This window comes from Belonocnema kinseyi, chromosome 7 (genome assembly GCF_010883055.1).
Source record: "Belonocnema kinseyi isolate 2016_QV_RU_SX_M_011 chromosome 7, B_treatae_v1, whole genome shotgun sequence".
NCBI classification, from domain to species: domain Eukaryota; kingdom Metazoa; phylum Arthropoda; class Insecta; order Hymenoptera; family Cynipidae; genus Belonocnema; species Belonocnema kinseyi.
This window is the reverse complement of record NC_046663.1, coordinates 43720855-43743634: the sequence shown is the minus strand read 5'-3', so window position 1 is coordinate 43743634 and position 22780 is coordinate 43720855. Positions and strand designations below refer to the sequence as shown.

Below are 22780 nucleotides of genomic sequence, written 5' to 3'. Positions count from 1 at the left end.
CTTGGAGGAGATTATGTTGAGAAATAAAAAAAAAAATTCTTAAAAACGTTGTTTTTCTTGGTCAGGCCGGAAACTTATCAATCCACCCTCGTATTTTATTCATTTGTAACATATATTCCGCGATACGTTTATAGATTTATTATTGTAACGTGAGGATGTGGGAGTTATTTTCTGCAAGTCACATAAATTAAACAATTTTTTACATAAGTTTTATTTATTAATAAAGTTTATTCAAACAATGAAAATATTTCTTGAATTTATTTCACATAATCGAAATTAAAAATAAATGTTGCATAAATATGATGAAATGTCCTTTCCAAAACGTTTGTAAAATACTAAATTTATGGGTAAGTAAGTTTATAAATTTTGTTAAGGTCTCTATCCTTTTTTATGTTAAAATTGTAACTAAAAACAGCCAAATTATTTTGATTTAAAGCCAAAGCATTATCCAGGCCTTCTATACAATACAGAAAAAACCGTTAAATGTCATATAGAATTTCTTGTTATCTCATAATCTTCTTGTTAAACCATTGTTTAAAAAATGTATTTGGAAACCATTATTTTATCAAAAAATAATTTATCATTGTTTGTATTTCCTAGAGATTATGATATTTTGATTATATTTTAGATTACTCGTGATTCACATAATTTTTTCCGCCAAGCTTTCATAATTATATTATTGACGAAACATAATTTGTCAATCATAATTCACCTGAAACGTAATGAAAATGTTGTAATCACTAGGAAGCTTTATCTGGCCTCTTTATGCAAAATTTAGAGTATAATGTAAATAAAAATTCACATTTATCAATTCACACATATTTCAGATATGTTGATGATATTATGACTATTTTGCCAAAAGATTAAAGGAGGATAAAATAACTATTGTAAAAAATCTGCAAGACACTTTATTCAAACTATCAAATGAATCTTTTTACAAGTCTAATATTATTATTATTATTATTATTATTATTATACCATTAAGCCATTTCCCTTTCGGGGTAGGCGTGACTCACTCGGCAGGGGAAAGGAGTAGTGTGTGGATGGCATTTTTGTTAAAAATATTCTGTCACTTAATAATTATCCATAAGAATTTGTTCAAAAACATATTAATGATCAAATAAAATCACTTGAAGATCCTTCACCACAGCAAAAAAAATACGCATCCAGATTCTAATGCGGATTCCTAGCGTACTGCCTCTGATGCCCCTCAAATTAAGAATTTTTTCGTTTTCCTAAAATTAAAAATTTGAATTTTAACTGCAAAAACAGATTCCTCTCCTTCGCTCCGCTGAGAATTGAACCCAGGTCTACCGATTGTCGATCGCTTGCTGTTATCGCTAAGCTACTGGAGAGATCAAAAGAAAAATTTTCTAAATTTGGAGGGTATCTTAGGTCGATGGTATAAATTTCTATTTTTAATTAATGCGATTAGTATCTTCATCTGATCGGCCATCACTATCCCCGATGATAATACAGATCTCTTAAATATTATGACTGATATTATAAAAAATGTTTCCGTTTAGCACAAATGTGAAAAAAATTCATCTCCTGATCTCTCCAGTAGCTTAGTGGTAAGACCACCCGACCTGCAATCGGTAGACCTGGGTTCAATTCCCAGCGGAGCGACGGAGAGGGATTCTCTTTTTCTCAGATAAGAGTCAATTGTTTGTATAAATTGTGATAAATGTTACGTAAGCCCGAATGGCAGATTACTTTCCACATAAGAAACAATTCAAAGAATTATAAATTAATTGCGACACATCAGATTGAAACTGGTAATTGAAACTGATAATCATATTATAATTATTTTTTATAATTTTACTAATCTTTAATTCCATATAAATTAGTTGTTCCAACAATAATTTGGTACTTTGACCTTAAAATCTTTCTTATCATTAATTTAAGAAACATTATATTTCTGACTTGTACTATGACACTTCAATGTGGAGCAGAAAGCCCGTTTTCTCACTTCTTTCAAATTCAAACTTACCTTTTTTGTTAAGAATTTTTAAAGGCTCTTTTATTGCTTTTGTATTATTGGTCTTCACCACCTTGTACCATGATCAAATTTTGAATATAAAAATTACAAGTCAAGGATTTTTTTAATTTTTCAACTTAACTTCTCTTTATCGTACGTTTCCTTTGGTTTATATTTTTTTTCTACATTTACAATATTTTTTTTTTTCATAGAACTATTTTAGAGACAGGATTTTTTGTAAAAAAGATTTCTTGCAGCCGACATATTAGGTTTTCCAATTTTTTATCTCTAAGGTTTTATTTTTCACATTGGATGCCTGTTTCTTGATAAGGAAAGCATGCACTCTCGAAACGTCGACAATATACTAAAGGATCTGCGTAACATAATTGAGGTCTTTTTCTCAGATTAATAATCTCTAGGAAATTTTCATATGAGATTTTTTCTATGTGTTATCTTAACCATATTTCTTATTTTACAATGCCTTGAACTACTTACAACTGTAAAATGTCAAGTTAAAACATGTTGCAATTTTCTAATAAAAATTTAAACCTAAAGAACGGTATTGGTATACTAACCTCTTTTTCAAGACGTATTACTTTTTTTAATTCTTTAAATATAAGTTTGAGATTTTTCAAGAGATTTAAATGTTATATTATACTATTGGAAATGTTGTCAAGGCTTATACTGCCCAACATCCAACATGTCGAAGGCATTTTTGGTTAGAGTTGGATTTTTTATTTGATCATTTTTTCACGGGGCTGTCCCGGTATATATCATCAGTCACGGACGCATTTTTATAATGCAATCAAGTGATCTGATGAGAGCAGTCTGCCCAGACATATTGGACAAAGCCTGGTTTTTACACCATCATTGACGGTCTGGGTTGCAGTCAAGTACACGATGGGGGGGGACCTACAGCTTAAGGTGGGTTCCGAATCACCAGAACCTCGGTGAAGGTACATTGAAAACTGAATTATTATTATTATTATTATTATTATTATTATTATTATTATTATTAAACTGTAGTTGAGGAATATCGCTTAGCATTTTAGTTTATATCTTTTAAGAATATCTATTTGTTCTTAAATACGTTTTTTGGTTAAATTTTTTGAAGGTTTAAGTATTCCATTTTGGGACAAAAATTTTTCCTTTTTAGTTAAAAATTTAACTATTTGGTAGAAAATCCATGGTTATGATCACTCAAAATCTTCAATCCCATGAAATCCCTTTAAATATTTAGAGGAATAATAAAATTCTCGGAATTTCGCGTAATTCCTTGAAATACCTTTAAATGCCTTAAGATTCCCGGAAACCTGTAAAATCGCAAAGAATAATCCGTTGAAATCTTTGGAAAATCTGAAAATCCATTTTTAAAAAGTATAAATCATTCAACGACCCTTTGATATCATTTAAATTAAACCTATTTATCAAAGTTGTCTAAAAAAATCTTTGGAATCCTTAGAAATCTTTGAAATCCCTTAAAATCATAGATTAATTATTTAAATCCCGTAAATCTTGCGCAATTCCTCAAAATACCTGGAATTATTAAAAAGTTCTAAGAATCTTATGAAAATTATGAAAATTACATTTATTTTTTAATTTCTCTAAAATCCTTCAAAATTATTTACAATCCCTTGAAATTGTATAAAAACGTAAGAATCTATTTTAAAAAATATAAATCATTCAAAGCTCTTGAATTCCAGTTAACCTAAACTTATTTCTTAAAATTATCTAAAAAAACATTTTTATATAGCTAAAAATATTTCAATTTCATCGAAATTCTTTTGGAAATTTAACCAAATCTTTAAATCTTGTGCAATTTCGTTTTATTTCATAAAATTTTATTTATTTTCCATAGTTCTCTATAAATCTTTTAAAACATTTGAAAATTATACAAAAATTGTATATTTCTTAAAATCCTTTCAAAATCCCTTACAATTCGTTGAAATCTGTGGAATTTTTTAAAGAGTTAATAAAACTTTTCAATCTTGTGAAATTAGTTGAAATTACTCAAACATCCCTTGACTAACAATGAAATTTCATTCATTTTCCAAAGTTCTCTCGAAATCCTTTGAAATATTTGGGAATCCTACAAAACTCTCTGAAATCTCTAAATTATTATTTTTTTAATCCGTTTGAATCCTTTCAAATCCGTTCTTAAAAATCTTAAACATTCAAGAAAATCCTTAATTATTGTAAAATTCCTTGAAACGCCTTGAAAACCCTTTAAAGTATTTGGATATTTGAAGGACGCTGAAATTTTTTATTCCTTTTAAAACCTGCTAGAATCCCTTAAGATGCCTTAAAGTCCTTGAAAAACTTATAATTTAATTTTAAAAAGTAGAAATTATTTTAAAGACCTTGCATATAATTTAAATTAAACTTATTCATTCGAGTAATTCAAAAAATGGGTTAAATCCCTTATAAATGTTATTAAAATTCCTTAAAATTGCCTTTCATTTCATTTACATTTCAAAGTTAACTTTAAATTTCTTGGAATATTTAAAAAAAAACAAAAGGTCCTGTAAAATCCCTTGAAATATAAAATCTTTGAGAAAATTTTTACTCAATTGAAAACAGATGATAAATATATTTTAAAATATTTTTAATTTCGTCAAATTTGTATTAAATCTTAAGACACCGCTTAAAATCTTTGGAAATTCTTTAAAATTCAAATTAAATTAGACTCATTTATTTAATTTTGTTTCAATCACTGTAAATCGTTTAAACCCTTGTCTTGCGATATTTTCTAATTTACTTAAAAGTCCTTTGAAATATTTTAAATCACTAAAACTCCTTTCAAATCAAGCTTAATTCCTTTAATTTTCCCAAATTCACTAGAACTGTCTTGAAATTTTTGAAAATCCTATACAATTTTTTACGTACCTTAATTTTTAAATTTACAATTCCGAAAATGTTTGAAAATCTTTAAAATCCTCTACAATGCCTCGAAATGTTTTGATACTTCTTGAAATTCGTGAAAATATTTGAACAATCTCAAAATGCAAGTAAAAGCTATAAATTCCATGGAAGTACGTCAACATTAGTTCAAATACTTTGGAATCCCTTAAAAGCTCACGACATATTTAGAAATTTAAGCTAGGTAAACAAATAAATGATGTGTTTCTACTTTGTCATTAGCCTATACTGAATTTCTTATAATATTTTCTTCGTAAGGAAGGATTGCAAGATATTCTAAAAGATTACAAGGAATTGCAAATAATTGCAAGGGATAGCATGAGATCGCAGAGGGAGCGTACACCAGTTTGCAGAGGGAGCGTGCACCAGAATGCAAAAAGAATTAAACCTTCGTATTAGATACATTTTTTTAAATTTCATTAGTGATTTGCAGACTAAAAATTACTTTAAGTCAGAAATGGTTTTTATTGCGTAACAACTCCCACCCATGCAAAATAGCCTAGAAAATTGTTTACGTACCCCCCACCTGAAATATTTTACGTAATTAATGCACGGATGCCATTGTCATGCCTGATTCTTCAGAATTAAATTAAAATTCATTCATTTAAAACCACTCCTGTTTCTATTCAAAGCAACGCACTTTTATCTGCTCTGGCAATAATAGTGGAGTGCCGTCACTCGACAAAATCGAATGTATAGATTTCAAATAGAATTCCATTTTAATGACAAAAGATTCCTCGGGCAGTAACATCAAAGGACTTTAGAGTCACGTAGGCTAATAAATTGCAAAATTAATGTGTTATATTGCTTTATATTTGTTGGGCCAATACTGTTTTGAACATTGTTATAATTAATTTCTAAATTCTGATGGTATACGATAAAGTAGGGCTCTATCAAAGTTACCGAAATCAAAGACAAAAGGCATTTTTGTTTAAAATAATATGAAAAAATATAGCGTTTCGGAACAGTTCATATTAATTCTAATTCAATTTTAAACTATATTATAATCCTCTAATACAAAATATCATTTTTCAAAATTAATATATCAATTTCTAACTAAAAATAAAACAGAAATATTTTTATTCAAGAAAACTAATTTAAAAATGAGAAATTGAAAAAATGAATTTTTAGCATAATAGTTTAATTTCAAGCCAAAAAGAGGAATTTGCTACTAAAATGATCAGGAAGAAAATAATTTTGAACAAAGTAGTTCAACTTAAAACAAATAGTTCAATTTTTAAATTAAAATTATTTTCCAACAAAAAATGCAATAGTTATATATTTATACAAAATAGTTACATTTCTAACAAAAGAAATTGATTTCTACATACACAAAAATAAATTGGAAAAAAAAAGTTGAATACAAAATAAAAAATCGAATTTTTACCCGAATTGTTAAATCCAGAAACAAAAAAGATTCAATTTGAGCAAACAGTTTTATTTTTAAGCAAAAAGGATAATAATATTCTACGAAAGATTTGAATTTTGAACAAAGAATGACAACTTTTAATTCCAGTTGTTTAATTGTGATTAAAATAATAAATTTTGCAACCAATCAGTTGCATTTTAAATAAAAAAGGATCAAATTTCTATCAAAAGAAACTAATCTTGAACAAGCAAGTTGAACTTCTAACCAATAAATATTTTTGAAACAAGAAAGAAGAAAAGTTTCAACTAAATTATTGAATCTTTAAGAAAAATATTGATTTTGAACCGAAAAAAGAATCTGTCATAAATAAATACAATTCTTGATATTTCATAAACTAAAGAATAATAGTTCAAATAAATATTAAAGTTTATGTTTAATACTTTTGAAATATTGGGTTATGTAACTGAAAATTTTCCCTATAAAATGTAGATCATTTTTCACTGCACTTTTGGATTTTGAACTAAACAGTTTTATATTTAGACTATATAAAGCTTGACTCTCGGACTATGCAAGATTTTAGGCCAAGAATCTATGACGACTATCAAACTTTTAGTCATGTCGATATGAATTGTAATCAAAATCTATTTTTTTATCGCGATTACAACTTTTTTTAAAATAAGTGTTTGGAAACATTGCTATTACATCAAAAGGGACAAAAATGTGATCAGAATGTATTATCACATCAAAATAACTGGTCGTAAAGGGCGGTGAGTTTTGTGGGCTTTTACAATTCCACAGGCTGAAGAAAGATTAATATTCGTTGTATCAATACTAAAATTCCCAAAAAACAATTTATTGATGCTAAAAAATATGTTCTTTATTCATTATTTTTTTAACTCAATAATAGTTTTTACAAACAAAAGTTTGGAAATCTCATAGGATCAGTTTTTTGTCCTATTACAACTTAAATTGTTAATTAGGTATTAGGGAATGAAATTTTCAAAAAAATGGACTTTTCTTAATCGACGATTCAGTATTAATCAATCAGTAAAAAACAAAATAGGAGTTATAAACAATTTTATTGACAGATCCCTTTAATGATCAAATCCAGTTTTCCATGAAAAAAATATTGAATCATGTAAACAAGTTCATTTTTTTAACAATTTTCCCTTTGACTTTATTCAAAAAGATGTGCACAACAGAATAATTATTGGAAAAACAAAAACAATGCACAAAATGGAATAAGCAGGGAAGATTATGATACGTTTAACTTAATCTTGGAAAATCTCAAAGGTTTAATTTTAATTTTAAAGAAAAATTTTTAATAGACACTAAACTTATTCTTCCTTCCGATCTGCAGGATTGACTCATAAATATCTTAAGTTTTCTTTCAATTAAGTTCAATAATAATTTTTATAACTTTTTCTAAATTATTTTTAAAAGAATGTTTTTGTTACTAGTAATTCTTAGAAATATATAGAAGAAACTTTTGGATTTTTCTTTTCCTTTTTGAAAAATGTAATAATTCAAATAAATTGGACAGATCAAATTTTGTTCCGTCCGGAGTGGCTTTTTAAATAATTTTCAAACGAGAACATTAATCTTGATTTACATATTATATATATAATTAGAAGCAATCAGTAGAGTGGCAAGATTGTCTTTCTGTCTGTGTCTCTTTAGACAAGGCACTCTACATAGTGATTGTATTGTATCCTCAGGCAGGCAGCAAGATCAAGATTGATAGACTAGAGGTGCGCTGTATACGTAACAACCACTTAGCCGCGCATCATCCCAATGAGAATATCGTACTCCAGAGACGTACGTGAACGTGAACGGGCTTGAACTAAGTAATGGGAATCCCCCACTTCAGTCAATGTGAATGTCATCGAATTGACAAAGACCTTTAAATCCTCCTCTTACTCTCTTGAATAATCGTTTATTGTAATCCTTTTGTTTTCTTACATTCTCAAACTATTTTTTCTTTTTATTTATTTACAGTAGCAGTCCAGAGGTCAATATTACTCATGCAATACACATTCTCTGTAATCATATGCCATATCATTCAATCTAGAGCAATTATTTTCCAATCCTTTACAATCTTTTATAATACCTTGTTATCTCTTTCGAGATTCTAAAAAAATCATTTAATGGAATCTGTATTATCATCAGAGCTAGTTATTATCAACCAGGGTAGATACCTTTTTCACGACCGTGAAAATAGATTTCAGGCTATCGATCAAGTTAACTCATCAAATAACAGAAAATACTTAACGTCACTTTCAGGCTAGATAGTATTTTCTGTATTTTTTATTTTATTTTTTTAAAAAGTATTTTCTGTTATTTGAAGAGTTAACTTGATCGATATGTTGATTTCTATTTTCACGGTGGTAAAGAAGGTGTCTGCACTGATTGATGGTAACTATCTCTGATGATAAGACAGATTCCTTTAAATTACTCGTATCATAAATGTGACACATGATTTGATATTGCGTGTATTTCTGAAGAAAAATTTTGTCTTTCAATGTCACTAATAGCTTAACGAAAAACCACCCGACCGGCTTTATTTACTTACTCCAATTAAAATGAAAAGAATACTATTAAATTTTAAAATATTATAAAAAATTTAAAGGATTTGAAGAAATTATGTCGGATTTCCAAACTATTTAAACTATTTTTTAAAGATTTTATCGATTTTTAAGAGATTAAAAATATTTTTATGAATTAAAAAAGAAAGTCTAAACATTTAAAGGAATTTTACAGAATTATTACGTTTCCCAAAGATGCCAAGGGATTTCAGGGAATTATCTAAGATTTTTAATGATTTTATGGGATTGCTAGTAAGGTTTGGATCATAAATTATATAACAAAAATTTTAAGGCATTCCTAGCGATTTTAAACTTTTTAAGGCATTCCAAGCGATTTTAAACTTTTTAAGGCATTTGAAGGAATTTTGAGAAATTTAATCAGATTTCAGGACTTTACTGATTATCCTAAAATTTCAAGGAATTTCAATGATGTTTAGGCATTTAAACCATTTCCTTAGATAATTTTTAATAGATAAGTATGATTTAAAATATATTCAAGGGCTTTTAAATTATTTATACTTTTTTTAATTGATTTTGAAGTTTCCTAAAGACTTTAAAGGAATTCTAGGAATTCTTATGGATAAAAAAAAATGTCAAGTGATTTAAAAAAATCTGTTAGGATTTGCAAAGATTTCAAAGGATTCCTGATGAACTTTAAAAGGTAACTCAAATTAAACGAAATTTCTAGCGGTTTCTAGCAATTTTAGAAATTTTAAGGGATTTAAAGGTGTATCAAGGAATTTCGTAAGAATTATGAATTATATTAAATATCCAAATATTTTAAGGGATTTTAATAATTCACCGATATTTTAAGGTATTTTAAGGAATATCGCTAGATTTAGATGATTTTATTAATTTTTCAATTATTATAAGAGATTTCAAAAATTTCGAGAGGTTCTCACGTTTTTCTAGAGAACTCTAATGAATAAATTGAATTAAATTTATATTCAAGGAATTTCAAATGATGAATTTAAGAAGTTTAGAGATTTACACAAAATTTTATAAAATTTTAACAAGATTTCTAAATTTTTTAGGATAATAGAAAATTGCAAAGGTTTCAAAAAGTTATCCATGATATCAATGATAATATTTCAAGTGATTCCAATGGATTTCTTAGGATTTTTTCGGATTTCATCAATTTTAAGAATTTCATTGAATTTCAGGAGAAATTAAAAGATTTTTAAGAATTTAAAAATATTTAAGGGTATTTTAGGAGATTCGGTCAAATTTTACGCGATTTAATGGAAGATCTATTTTAATGGTATAAATAAGGTTTTATTTCTTCAAAACTTTTTTCGCTAAAAATTATTTCTTTTTTATATTAAAATGTTCCTCGCATTCAGAAAAAATATATAGAGGTCTCTCAAGTCCATTTTTGTCAAAAGAAATTCCTATTTTACTTTGGCAGACATTAATTTTAATCTTTTGTAATCCAGAGTAAGAAATTCATTACCAGTGTCAATTAAAAAATATAAGGATTTTTTTTGCAAAAATGAACTTGAGAGGAAAAATTTATAGGAAACCTATTTTAGAAATAAATAAAGTCTTTTTGGTACCACCCAAAAAAATTTACTTAAGAATTGATCCAATAGTGTAATTGTTGATATAGAATAAAAAATACGTAAAAATATTTTTCTACTATTTTTCGAAATGTGTACTACTATTGATACTATTTTAAATTTCTTATTAGAGAGTCTACGAAGATTGATATCACTTGCCTTATTTTCCTTTCAATCATTTTATTCACCAGATAATTCAGAAAATATATGCTTTCTATCACCCCGTTCCTCTTTTAAACTATGTCTTATTAAGAGGCTTTGTTTTTCCTCAATTTCTTCTTCAATCTCTCTGATAAAACTTTAAAATATACTTTTCACCATGTTGGAATTAGTCACTCATCCATAAACTTTAATCGTCCTTTGCCTTTCTTTATTATGGGTATCACTGTTTCTTCTTTCCATAACTCTGGCTTTGTTAGGAATCTCATCTTCACCTCTTTTTCGCTATTTATAGAACCTGTAGGAGAGAGTAGTACAAAATCGGCACAGTAAGAGTTTTTGTCTAAAACAGATGGTAAGCAGGGCTTAATGACGCTTTAATATATTTGATCAGGTATTACGATCCTTTATGTACAATTCTATTTCATTCGTAGCTGCGTAGAGTAATTTTTGCCATCGTAATGCAGCGCAAAGTGAAAAAGTCCATTTTGGTTATTTCTCAAATGGAGGTCCTAAGCCGGCACTCCCTGGTCCTAAGTCAGCCCAAAATTTTACCGCTCAAATGCAAGAAAGAGGGCAGGTTATGTAAGTTTTGATAGGAAATGAACAAATTTGAACCATTTTCAATGAAAAAAGATGTAAAATATTGTCAATGAGATAACACAGAAAATAAAAGGATATCTACCAAAAACAAGCAATACGCAGTCAACACACAAATAAACTAAAAAAAAACAAGAGGCGAGTGGCATTGAATTGAAACACAACAAAATAAAATAACACACAAAAAGGAACAAAAGCAAGAAAAAAAGTGCCGACTAAGGACCACCTGTTTGGTGCCCACTGAGGACAACTACGAATGTTTACAGATTTCATGCTATTACGCACACAAAATAAATCCGAATAAAAGAATCGACATTATCAAGCGAAAGCCCATATATCACAGAAACCAAGACCAACAACTTTATTATATTGTGATTCATTTTACCTGAAAAGATATCATTCTTCCTTCTTTCACATCAAAAATATTCAGGCCACAAAATGGTACAGAATAGAAAACGATTTGATAATTTTAGCCGAGATAGCTTGTTTCTGCTTTTGAAGCATTTGTAATGTTTTTTTTTTCTTAATGAATTACTGACCAAAAAGACACGGAACGCTCATGGAGGGAGGGGAATATGAAATTCGAATAGAGGAAAATATTTTTAAACGAATTTCTCGAGGATGGAGGGATAATAAATTTCATTAAGTATTCGGGAGGCCGCTTCGACATTGTAACGTGTATTTGCATGCAAATTGGTGGAGTGTGTCCAAGATAAAAAAGCAAATGTATGGTCAATGACGGACGGTTGGGGTAATTTGTTAATTTGGTCAGATGCCGGAATAGCGACGCCACCCGGCTCGTCGAAAAAGAAAACAGCTCGACGAAAAAAAGACAGGTTGAGATTTACTCTTCAGAGAACTGTCAGTGACAGTCAGTTTCATTTTTTTATAAATGTGACTAAAATTCTCTTGGTAGCAATTCGCCGCTAGTATATACCGAGCATTCATAATTTTTTAACAGATAGTTCGCGAGACAACAAAATGTGAACGTGCCTCTAAATACATAAAAAAATGCGTCATACGCAATTCAATTTTATGTATTTTTAATTATAAGGCCTGTCCAAGATTCACATCAAGGGTTAATTATGTAATTTCCAAAAGTAATATCAATCAACAATAATAATCTGCAGGTTTTCGCAGTTCATTAATTCCGTTGGTAAAATAAATTTTGTTCGCAAATATGCTTTTTTTATTACTATTTTGTGTAATTGATTCGTTTTATTATCAAAACTTATAAATAAACAAGTGTGAAAAAATAATAATGTTTCATTAATAATATTTGAAATTTTTTGTCACGCAATTTCAAATCTTTGATACCGTACTAGAAAATAATATTAACAATTGGAGATTAATATTGAGGAAATGAATATATTTGATGTTTTACTTAATCCCTGAGCCGGTACCTCTACACATTTTTCAATGTACCTTTACCGAGTTTCAGGTGGTTCGGAACCCACCTTAAGCTGTAGGTTCCCCCATCGTGTACTTGACGGCAACCCAGTCCGTCAATGATGGGGTAAAAACCAGGCTTTGTCCAATACGCCTGGGCAAACTGCTCTCACCAGACCACTTGATTGCAATATAAAAAAACGTCTGTCCGTCAAATAAAATAATCAAACTCTAATCAAAAATGCCTTCGACATGTTGGGCAGTATAAGCCTGTGACAACATTTCAACACAGAAATGTTTTTATAATAATAATAACAAAATTGTTCAAATCTAATAAAACTACAATTTTTTATTCAATTTCAACCAGGATTGGAGATTTTCACCTTCTTAATTTATTATGTTTTCTTATGTCTATATTTATAATAAAATTATTGTAGCTTTTCATTTATTTTTTATCAGTTTCATAACTATTTTCAAAATTCAGAGGTTATTATTTGATGCAGTTAAAATCTCCCAAAATCCGCTAAATTACTTTTAAAATTTTTAATTCTCTAAAATACTTGATATTTATCAATATTACAAATTTCCTGCATTATTTTAAATTTTAGATCTCCTAAAATTCTATGAATGATCTAAATCCTCTGAAATCTTTTGAATTCTCTAAATCCCGGAAATAAGTAAATTCCTCGAATATCATAAATTTCCTTAATATCCGGAAATCTTTGGAATCCTTAAATATTCTGAGTATCACAGATTCATTGAATTCTCTGAATCCCTTAAATTTTTTTAATATTCCGAAATTCCCTGAACTGTCTGAAGTTCCTAAATTCTCTAAATTCCTTAAATCCACTAAATTCTCTGAATTACATCAATTCTCATAATTTTATGAATGCCTTGAATTCGCTTAATGTTCTGAAAAATCTGAAATTTTGTGAATTCCTTAATTTTTCGAACTTTTCTCAAATGTCTGGAATTTTTTGAATTCCCTAAATAAGTGAATATTCTAAGTTGTTTTAATTCGCTAAGATTTTACAATTCCTTGAATATTCGTAACTCTCTAAATTCTTGGAACTCTGATTTCCTTGAATTCTATGAATTTTTTATCTCTCTGAATTCCTCGAATTCTTTGAATTCTCTGAACTCTGTAAATTCCTTTAATTTTCTGAAATCCTTGAACTCCTTGAAGTTTGTGAATTCCTGAAATTCTCTGGATTCTTTGAATTCTCTGAGTTTCTTGAATGCTCTAAATTCCTGCAATTCTCTAAATTCCTTGAACACTCTGAATTCCTTAAATTTTCTAAATTCCTCGAATCCTCTAAATTCCTTGAATTCTCTGAATTCCTTGAATTTTCTGTATTCCTTAGATTCTCTGAATTCCTTGAATTCTCTGGATTCCTTGGATTCTTTGAATTACTTGGATTCTCTGAATTCCTTTAATTCTCTGAATTCCTCTAATTTTCTGAATTCCTTGAATTCTTTGAATTCCCTGCATTTTTTTAATCTTCCAAATTCTCTTAAATTCTTGAATTCCCTGAATGCCCTGGAATTTGGGAATTAATATTCACTTATCGTAACAATTTCTCATTTCTAAAGTTAATTGGTTCAATTTTTTATTTTTCTGAATTGTTTAAACAATTACTTATACAGCGAAAACTTTCCAGTTTAAACCAAATTTAAAAAAGTAAAAATATAATATTTCTATTTTGTTATTTGGAATCCAATTGGGTAAACTCGTTCCCCTTTAGCACAAAAATAATTTTTTTTCATTTTTGAACCACTGTAGTCACACATGCCTTTACTGCATTAAGGTGTAAAAGTTTATTTTCGTCTTGTTAACAACTTCATTAAAGTATTAATTTTTAAAAAATTGCATTATATTCATTTAAGGGCCCAACTAAGTATACATAATATTCGATTTTAAATTTAATGTCGATCAATGGATTTTAAATTGCAATATATCCTTGAATAATGATAAACTTATGCGATGAATTTATAACATTTTGTTCGCTCACTCCTCAGTTGCGTTAGCAAACAATTTCAGAAAATAGTAGTATTAGTGAAATTTTTTGTCAATACTAGCAGAATAATTTTATCGTACAAAAGTTTGAACAAATTTCAAACAGTGTCAGCAGCTTCGTGAATCCAAACCCTGTAAATCTCATCCAAGATAAAATATTATGTTGTTATCCAAAGCAATTTCTATTTTAAATAATCGATATCTGTCCAGAAAGCATCCTAACATGTAATGAACCAGACATGAGAAATAATTCTGGCCAATTGGGATGATATCCCCGTCAAATTACTCATCTTTGGAAGCTAAAGCTGAATTTAGAGGGGCTGCCAAACTTATATAAGACAAGGCTTCATGAGAAATTGCTGAATAATTTGTAATGAAAAACATTTTGGTAATCCTCTATGTTTACAATCTTACCTTTTTACCATCCTGGCTGGATAAAACAGTGACCATTGCCTTGATGTTGATCCCAATTTAGCGCTCTTTCTTCGATCTCGGGGATCCAGGTGTCTTTCAATTTTACCCATCAATTCCTTTGTTCCGTCAGTCTAAAATGTGATGTGTACGTTGTTAGACATTTAAGCATCGTCCGGACAGACCTCGCACCGTTCCTTCTCAAAGTATCAATACAATCTCCATAAACAGAAGATTCTAATCAAAAAAGTTGAACGATAAAATTCCTTGGTGATATAAAATATGGAATTCAAGTCTCAATACGGATTCAGTTGGATTGCCAGTAAATGTGTATGTGATAGAGAAAACTAGAATCATGCTTTATTTTTAGTACGGCACAAGCTTCGAAGCAACATAATGCAGGAGGAAAGGGAGGTCTACTGTTATGGTACAAACAGAGCTTATTTTACGACAGTTGATTTATTCATGACGATCCTTCGCTCACTCACTTTTCTATTGCCCATATTCTTACAACAATAAACGACAACAACCTTTTGCCTGCCATTCCCTGTCGAGATTGCTGTTTCTGACCTAGAACTAAACGTTTTATTTAAAACGGAAAGCGAGACTCTTTTCAAGTCTTTTGACTGAAACTTCCGGTGTTGAAATATTCAAAAATATAGACGTACATAGTTTCACGCTTTCTTATTTTATTTTCATTTGGGATACAACTTTTCATAAAGTCTGGTTCAAAAAGTGTATCAAACTAACAGTGAAGGGCGGGGGGGGCGTAACGCAGTCTGTGATATCACACATAGAATACATGAATATGAATAAGGAAAATGAGTGATTTCATTTGACATGTGAAGCATCTGAAAAGAGATATTACACTCTTTCCCACTACTCATCTCCTTTCCATTTTTGGTTCAGAATTCATATCGATTGGTTCAAAATGCTACTACTTGGTTGAAGATTTCAATCTGTTGTTTTAAGTAAAAAATTAATTTTCTCAACTTGAAATTTAACATATCCGTTTTTGACTGAAAACTCATCGTTTTTTGTTGAAGATTCAACTAAGACATTTTTCATTGAGAATTGATCTTTTTTGTATTAAAATTCAACTGCTTGTCTAATTTATCCATTCCATGTTTTCTTAAAAATTGAATCTTTTTAGTTGAAAATTCATCTTTGATTAAAAATTAATGTATTTTGTTGCACATTCGTATTTTTTATCAAAATTATTTTTGTGGTTGAAAATGCAACTGCTTGGTTGCAAGATGAAATATTTAATTCAATTTTTTTTATCAGTGGTACACCCATTATTTTTTTTGGAAATTTAACTATTTTTACAAATTCGACTATTTAAAAAATGCAGTTATTTTTTTAAATCTGATCTTTTTTTTAATATTCAACTGTTTTGTTAAAATTTGGTGCTTTTAGATAGAAAATTCGTTTCGCGGGAATAAAAATTTATATTTTCTGGTAGAAAATTTCAGGTCAGAAGATTAATCTTTTTGCAAGAAAATTAATCATCTTTTTGTTTAAAAATTTAAATATTTCATTAAAAATACATCTATTTTTTGCAAATTCTATATTTCAACTTGAAATGATAGAAATTAGCAATATATCAATTTAAATTACGTCAATTAACAATTAAACTTTTTTTTTAATTAATTTTTTTAATGAAGATTTTATTTATATATTAATAGCAGAACACTGACCATTTTTAGATGAGAATTCAAGAATAAGGTCCAAAATTGATGCATGTTCTTCTAAATTGGTTTTTTTTTTTTTTTTTTTGATGAAAAATTAATATTTTTGGTTAAAAAATCAACTACTTCTTTAAAATTTAAACAGCTTTAAAATTAAATTACGTTTTTCGTTAAAAATGTAATTTGTTTTTGTTGATGATTTATCATTTTAGCTAAAATTTTTACTTTTTTTAATTTTAAGTCTTTCGTTAAATATTAACCCTTAGGGATGAAATATTTTTTTGTAGAATAGTTCTTGCTCGAAAATTCACATTTCTTAGTTTAAAATTCAACTGTCTTCTGTAAAATGCTTTTTTCTAACTTAAATATTCAAATATTTCTTTAAGCATGCAAATTTTTAATTTAAAATTTGATTTTTTTCTTTAATTCGTCAATTTTGTTTGAAAAATAGTATCTTTTGCTTGAATGTTTAAGTATTTAAATGCAAATGCAATTTTTGGTCTAAAATTTTTTTTCTATTTGTTAAAAATTCCACTATTTGTTTTCAAAGTAATTATTTTTGGTTGAAACCCAATCTAATTTTGTCGTAATTAATCTTTTTGGGTTAAAATTTCAACTATTATACTGAAAATATAATATATTTTAAGTTGAATTCTTATTTAAAATAATTTATTCCTTATTTTTCTAGAAAAATCACTCTATTTCCCCTGTTTGAGAAGTACCTTAGGCTGTGAAGTCTGTTAAGATCTTACGTTTTATATTTAGTATTTTATTTCAGGCAATTATAAAATGAAATTGAACAAAAAATGTTAACCTATAATGAATTGGGGTTAGATCAGGCGGTAGCGCTCCGAGTTTCTAACCAGAAGGTCCCGGCTCGATTCCTCCTATCGGCATTTTTTAAATATTTTCCTAATCGGTTGTTTTCTATTGCAATCCTTTTTTTCGAAATAAAATAAACGGCTTTTTACCTTTATCACTTACGAAGGAAATATTACAAGGATAAGCCAGTCTTGCGACTCTAGTTTCAAAATATAAGTATTATGCTATTAATAGAAAAATGGTTTTATTCATATTTTTCTATTTTATAATTTTCTATACTATTTCTTTACATTTCAATACTCATTTGACTCTTATTATACTATATTTTTTACCTCAAATGGAATTAATATTTAGAAAAATATATACCTTTAATTGAATGAAAAGAATGAAGATTGTTTATAAATCTTCTTGAAGTAAAAGTAGTAAAAATGATAAAATATCGGTAAAAATTAAAATTTTAGCATAATTTGAAAAAATTTAATATAGCCAGTTTCCATAAAAAAAATTTGAATAAAAAATGCGAAAAAATTGGGAAGCAGGACTTGAGCTACTCTCACATCGCGGTCAATGTAACGTGCGATCTATGAAACTTAACATGGAAAGTTTAAAAGCCGCTTATCTTAAAAATTATTTGAAAGCGCATTCTTGTAGAAGAAATTTGCTAATGACTAATTTTTATTTTAAATCCTCAATATATCATTCATTATCAGATTACTTGTAGCAAAAGATGCAGAAGTGGATTGATAAATCCCTTGAATTATTTATGAATACGAGATTTGCTCATAAAACACATTCAGCTCCCAGAAAACTAAGATTTATAAACTGCAATTTCTGTTAAAAAAGGTTAATTAATTAAAATATTCCCAATATTACAAAAAGGCCGTAAAACTTTTTTTAATAATGCTGAATACTTCGTAAAATTATTTTTGCTTCTACTGCAATCTGTAATATTTCAGTACATTCCAGTATTGGAAAATTATTGAAAAGTATCTTTAATGCTAAGTGATATTGAAAAAAGTTGACTGAACTTAAGGTCACGTTGAAGGGAATCAATAAGTCTGAAGAGACGTTAACTTGATTTAAGTTGGTTAATTTGCCTGAATGCACAGGGTAATCACCTGATTTTCTGTAAGATGAAGAACAAGTTTGCGAACTCGATAAGTACGGGCTTTCGAGAGAGCATTAAAGATAATCCTTCCGTTGTTGACAACGCTCATCCAAATCTCTCAGTTTCTATCCTCCCGCATGTCAGTATCAACATATATTAAACCTGAGTTCTGATGAGCAGCTCAGACTTGATCTTCTTGTGATCTAATTAGATCAGTTATCTAGCTCCACGATATCTGAAGACGAAACCGTCAAATATCACGTATGTCTCAATAAAGTGATCCTTATTTATACGAGGCCTGTCCGAAAAGTATCCAACCTTGTTTTTTTTCCAGGACTAAAAGTTAATTCTGGTCAAACTTTCGGAATGACTCCTTAAAGTCAGCTTTTGGAATATCTAACAGCTGATTTGTTGGATTATGTTTCATTTCCTCTGCCTGTTGAAATATTTTTTTCTTTTAGAGGATACTTCAACTTAGAAAACAGCCAGAAATCATATATCACCAGGTCAGCACTGTGTGAAAGCTGTTGAGTTTTTATAAGACTGCGTTTCACCAAAAATTTCGGAATAAGCTGCGATGAATGGGTAGGTGCATCGTCGTCGTGAAGGAACTAGCCAACACTTTTCAATCAATTAGGCTCTAAATTTTCAAAACAATAGTTTTTGGAATCGTGAGGTCTTAATCTGGCTCTTTGACTGTTGGGAATCTTTTTAATTTTTGAGGTGTTTTGGTCATCGTAGGCTTGTCGTAGCAAGATTTTTTTAAATAATTTGCATTGTTTAATCAATAAAAAATTTTCGAAATAATTTTGTTTCCTGAAAATGCGTCAATTTAAGAAGACTAACAAAAGAAGACGAATTTTTAAAGAAAATTTCAAAAATTTCAATTAAAAAAAATAATTTTCAACAAAAACCAACAAAGGACAAAAAAAGACAACGAAAGAATGAAATTTCTAACCCAACAGATGAAGTTAAAATTACAAAGTATATTTTTTTGAACGAGTTCGAATTTCGCAAAACAGTTAAATTCAAATAAATCTAAAATAGTTATATTTTTAGTTTAAAAAATTAATTTTCAACAAAAACGACTAGTTCAAAACTTTGAGTTAAATTTATAACCTGAACGATGAATCTTTACCTACAAAAAATTAATTTTTACCAAAGTAGTTTCACATTGAACAGAGAAATTGAATTTTTGCCCGAAAAAGAGGAACATTTAACAAAATAGATGAAGTTCTAATCAAATATTTGAATTTTATACCAAAAAAATGAATTTTTATCTAAAAAATTTAAATTTTCAAACCAAATAAAATAGCTGCATTTTTAGTTCTAAAGATAAATTTAAAATTTAAAAAAAATGGATTTTCAACCAAAATGATGAATTTTCAAGAAAATAGTTATATTTTCAACTGAGAAAGATAGTTTTTCAACCGGAAATGCGGTAGTAGTTGCATTCTGAGTTAAAGTTTAATTTTTAACAAACAAACGAAACAGAAATAAACAAAAAATTTTCAACCAAAAGTACAAACTGTTAACAAAATAAGGAAAGTTTTAACTGAAAAGGAAAATCCTCAAACAAACAAAAAAAACACTTTCAACAAGGAATGTCAACCTTCAACTAGCTCGTTGAACTATTAACCAACAAGATAAGTTTTCATTTAAAAAATTATGATAAAATGTCAATTAAGATCTTAATTGAAAATAACAAGCTGGCCAGTTTACCAAAAAAGACGCATTTTCAGTCAAGTATTTGAAATTTCTATCAAAAAGTTTAATTTTTAAAAATAATGAATTTCTAACCAAGAAGTTTAATTTTCTGCTAAAAACAACGACTTCAAAACAAAAAAAAAAACCTAAATATCAAATTTCAGCAAAATATTTGAATTTTCGAATAAAAAGACTGAATTTCTAATTATAATGAACATTTTTTAAACAGACGAAAATAACTTTTTCACAGTGAAGTTTAACCGTACAGGAATAGGATGACTTCTCAACCAAAAGATGAATTAAAAAAATAAACATGAAATTTTAACCAGAGTTGAATTTTTAGCCAATTAATATGTTAATTTTAAATAAAAACAAAGTAAGCGAAAGGCGTACTTTTTATTCAATTTTATTTCACGAAGGGTTCTTGACGATTTAATTTATAACGTTTTTATTTAATATTATCAGACAAATTTTTTAACTTAAAAAATGACTTATGAAATTTAGTTGTACCTATGATTTTCAATAAAATAATTTCCATGAAAACGTAATAAATAAAATCGTGAAAACCTTGAGAAAAATAGAATGAGGTTTTTCAACGAAAATTAAATGAAAATTGAGAATTCTGCCTCAAGAAGAAGAAAAAATACAAATACCTAAATAACTAAATTAAAATCATTGTTTATAACCGCAGCTATTTTTTTGTTATTAAGGGAGAAGTTTCTTTTCTAAAATTTGTTACAACGAGCAATTGACCTTTGTTTGCCAATTTTCATAAATCAAGTAATTATTAAGTAATTTTTCACTTGACTATATATCTAGAATATCCTTACATTACACATTCAGAATAAGCAGTCTTTTCCTCATGACAAATCAATGGAGGGCACCATGATCATCGGGAAACGGGTTCGCATTAAACCCAATTTTTATAACTATATTTATTTTAAGATGCTCTTATTATTGAAACTAAGGTAGTTTCTTTCACCGGATGACTTCACTTCACTGAATTTGGACATGTACAAATTTTTCTTGACAAAAGTAAGCTTAAAACCAGTAATGAAGTTAAGCACATCCAGTGATAACACGCGACTGCATCCAACTTTATTATAAGTACTCGCATTTGCCTGAAAGCTTAGCCAGGGAAGAGGTAAACTGCAAAAAAAAATCTTTCCGAATTCAGTCGGCTTGCCGACTGTCGAATTTGCAAAGGGATACCCTAATATTTAAATTGTCTAAAATGCACCACGCAATCGCTATCAAATTTAAATTGAAAAGTCGATAACCACAGGAAAGTACTCGAGAGAGGAGTAGTTTACTGTAAGCGTCAAGTGGAATCAGGTTATAGCAAGTTGAAGTTTCTACTCGAGGTTTGCAGTGTCTGGCAGTGTCCATCAATTATAAATTGCAATTTCTGAGCAGGTGACTGAACAGCAGAGCACTACTCCTATAACGCGTCAAACAGATTGCAATCATTTATATCGTAATTAACAGAGCTAATAAGAGCATTTGACGTTAATCAGGTGCAATTGATTACATTTACAACATTTACAATGGTACTTAACTTGCACTCGATTTTCAATGAAGGACCCTCCATAAACTACGCGGGAAAAAAGATGAGCTGTGGAACCGAAGTTATTTCTTTTAAGATCTGAATGTATGTGTATCTATAAATAAACAAAGGAATTTACAAATATCCCCGGATCCACAAACCGTCCATAAAATGTAAAAAACAATGTTGAGCTATAGAACCTAATTCGTTCCCTATAACAGCTCAACGTATATTTGGAAATACGAGAAATAATTTAGAACTAACCTTGGAACTACTAGGAAGTCTGATAAGTCCCTGAAAAATGAAATACGGAGACGTTTTTTTGGCCAAAGTCGGTTTTATTTTTCAACGTACTCTCCTTTTAGGTCGATACAGCGAGTCCAACGATTTTCTAACTTTTTGATACCGTCCGAAAAGTACTCGATCTGAGGGTCTCCAAAATACGCCTCAGTTTCAGCTATGAGCTCCTCATTTGAGTAAAAACGCTTACCGGTAAGCCATCTCTTCAGGTTAGGGAACAAGTAATAGTCGCTGGGGGCCAGGTCTGGTGAATACGGTGGCTGAGGAACCAATTCGAAGCCGATTTCATGCAATTTTGCTTGTGCAACTAAGCATGAATGAACAGGCGCATTGTCGTGATGATAAAGCGGTTTTTTCTTCTTCAAATGCGGTGGTTTGTCGACGATTTCGATTTTCAATCGGTCTAATAATGATGAATAGTATGCTCCGGTTATGGTTTTACCTTTTTCAAGATAGTCCACGAATATTATGCCATGTGCAACCCAAAATACTGAGGCCATAACCTTTCCAACCCCTTGTTGCGTTTTTGGACGCTTCGGAGCACTTTGGTCCGGTGGAACCCACTGTTTTGCCTGTTGCGTTGACTCAGGAGTGTAGTAGTGGATCCAGGTTTCATC

At 28.9% G+C, this 22780-nt stretch overlaps 1 protein-coding gene across 1 annotated transcript in view; it reads left to right on the top strand.

Annotated features, from left to right (window-relative positions):
* Positions 1-22780, top strand: part of LOC117176999 (glutamate receptor 1-like) — a 176419-nt gene that overhangs the window by 59246 nt on the left and 94393 nt on the right. The gene's annotated exons all lie outside the window — the stretch shown is intronic.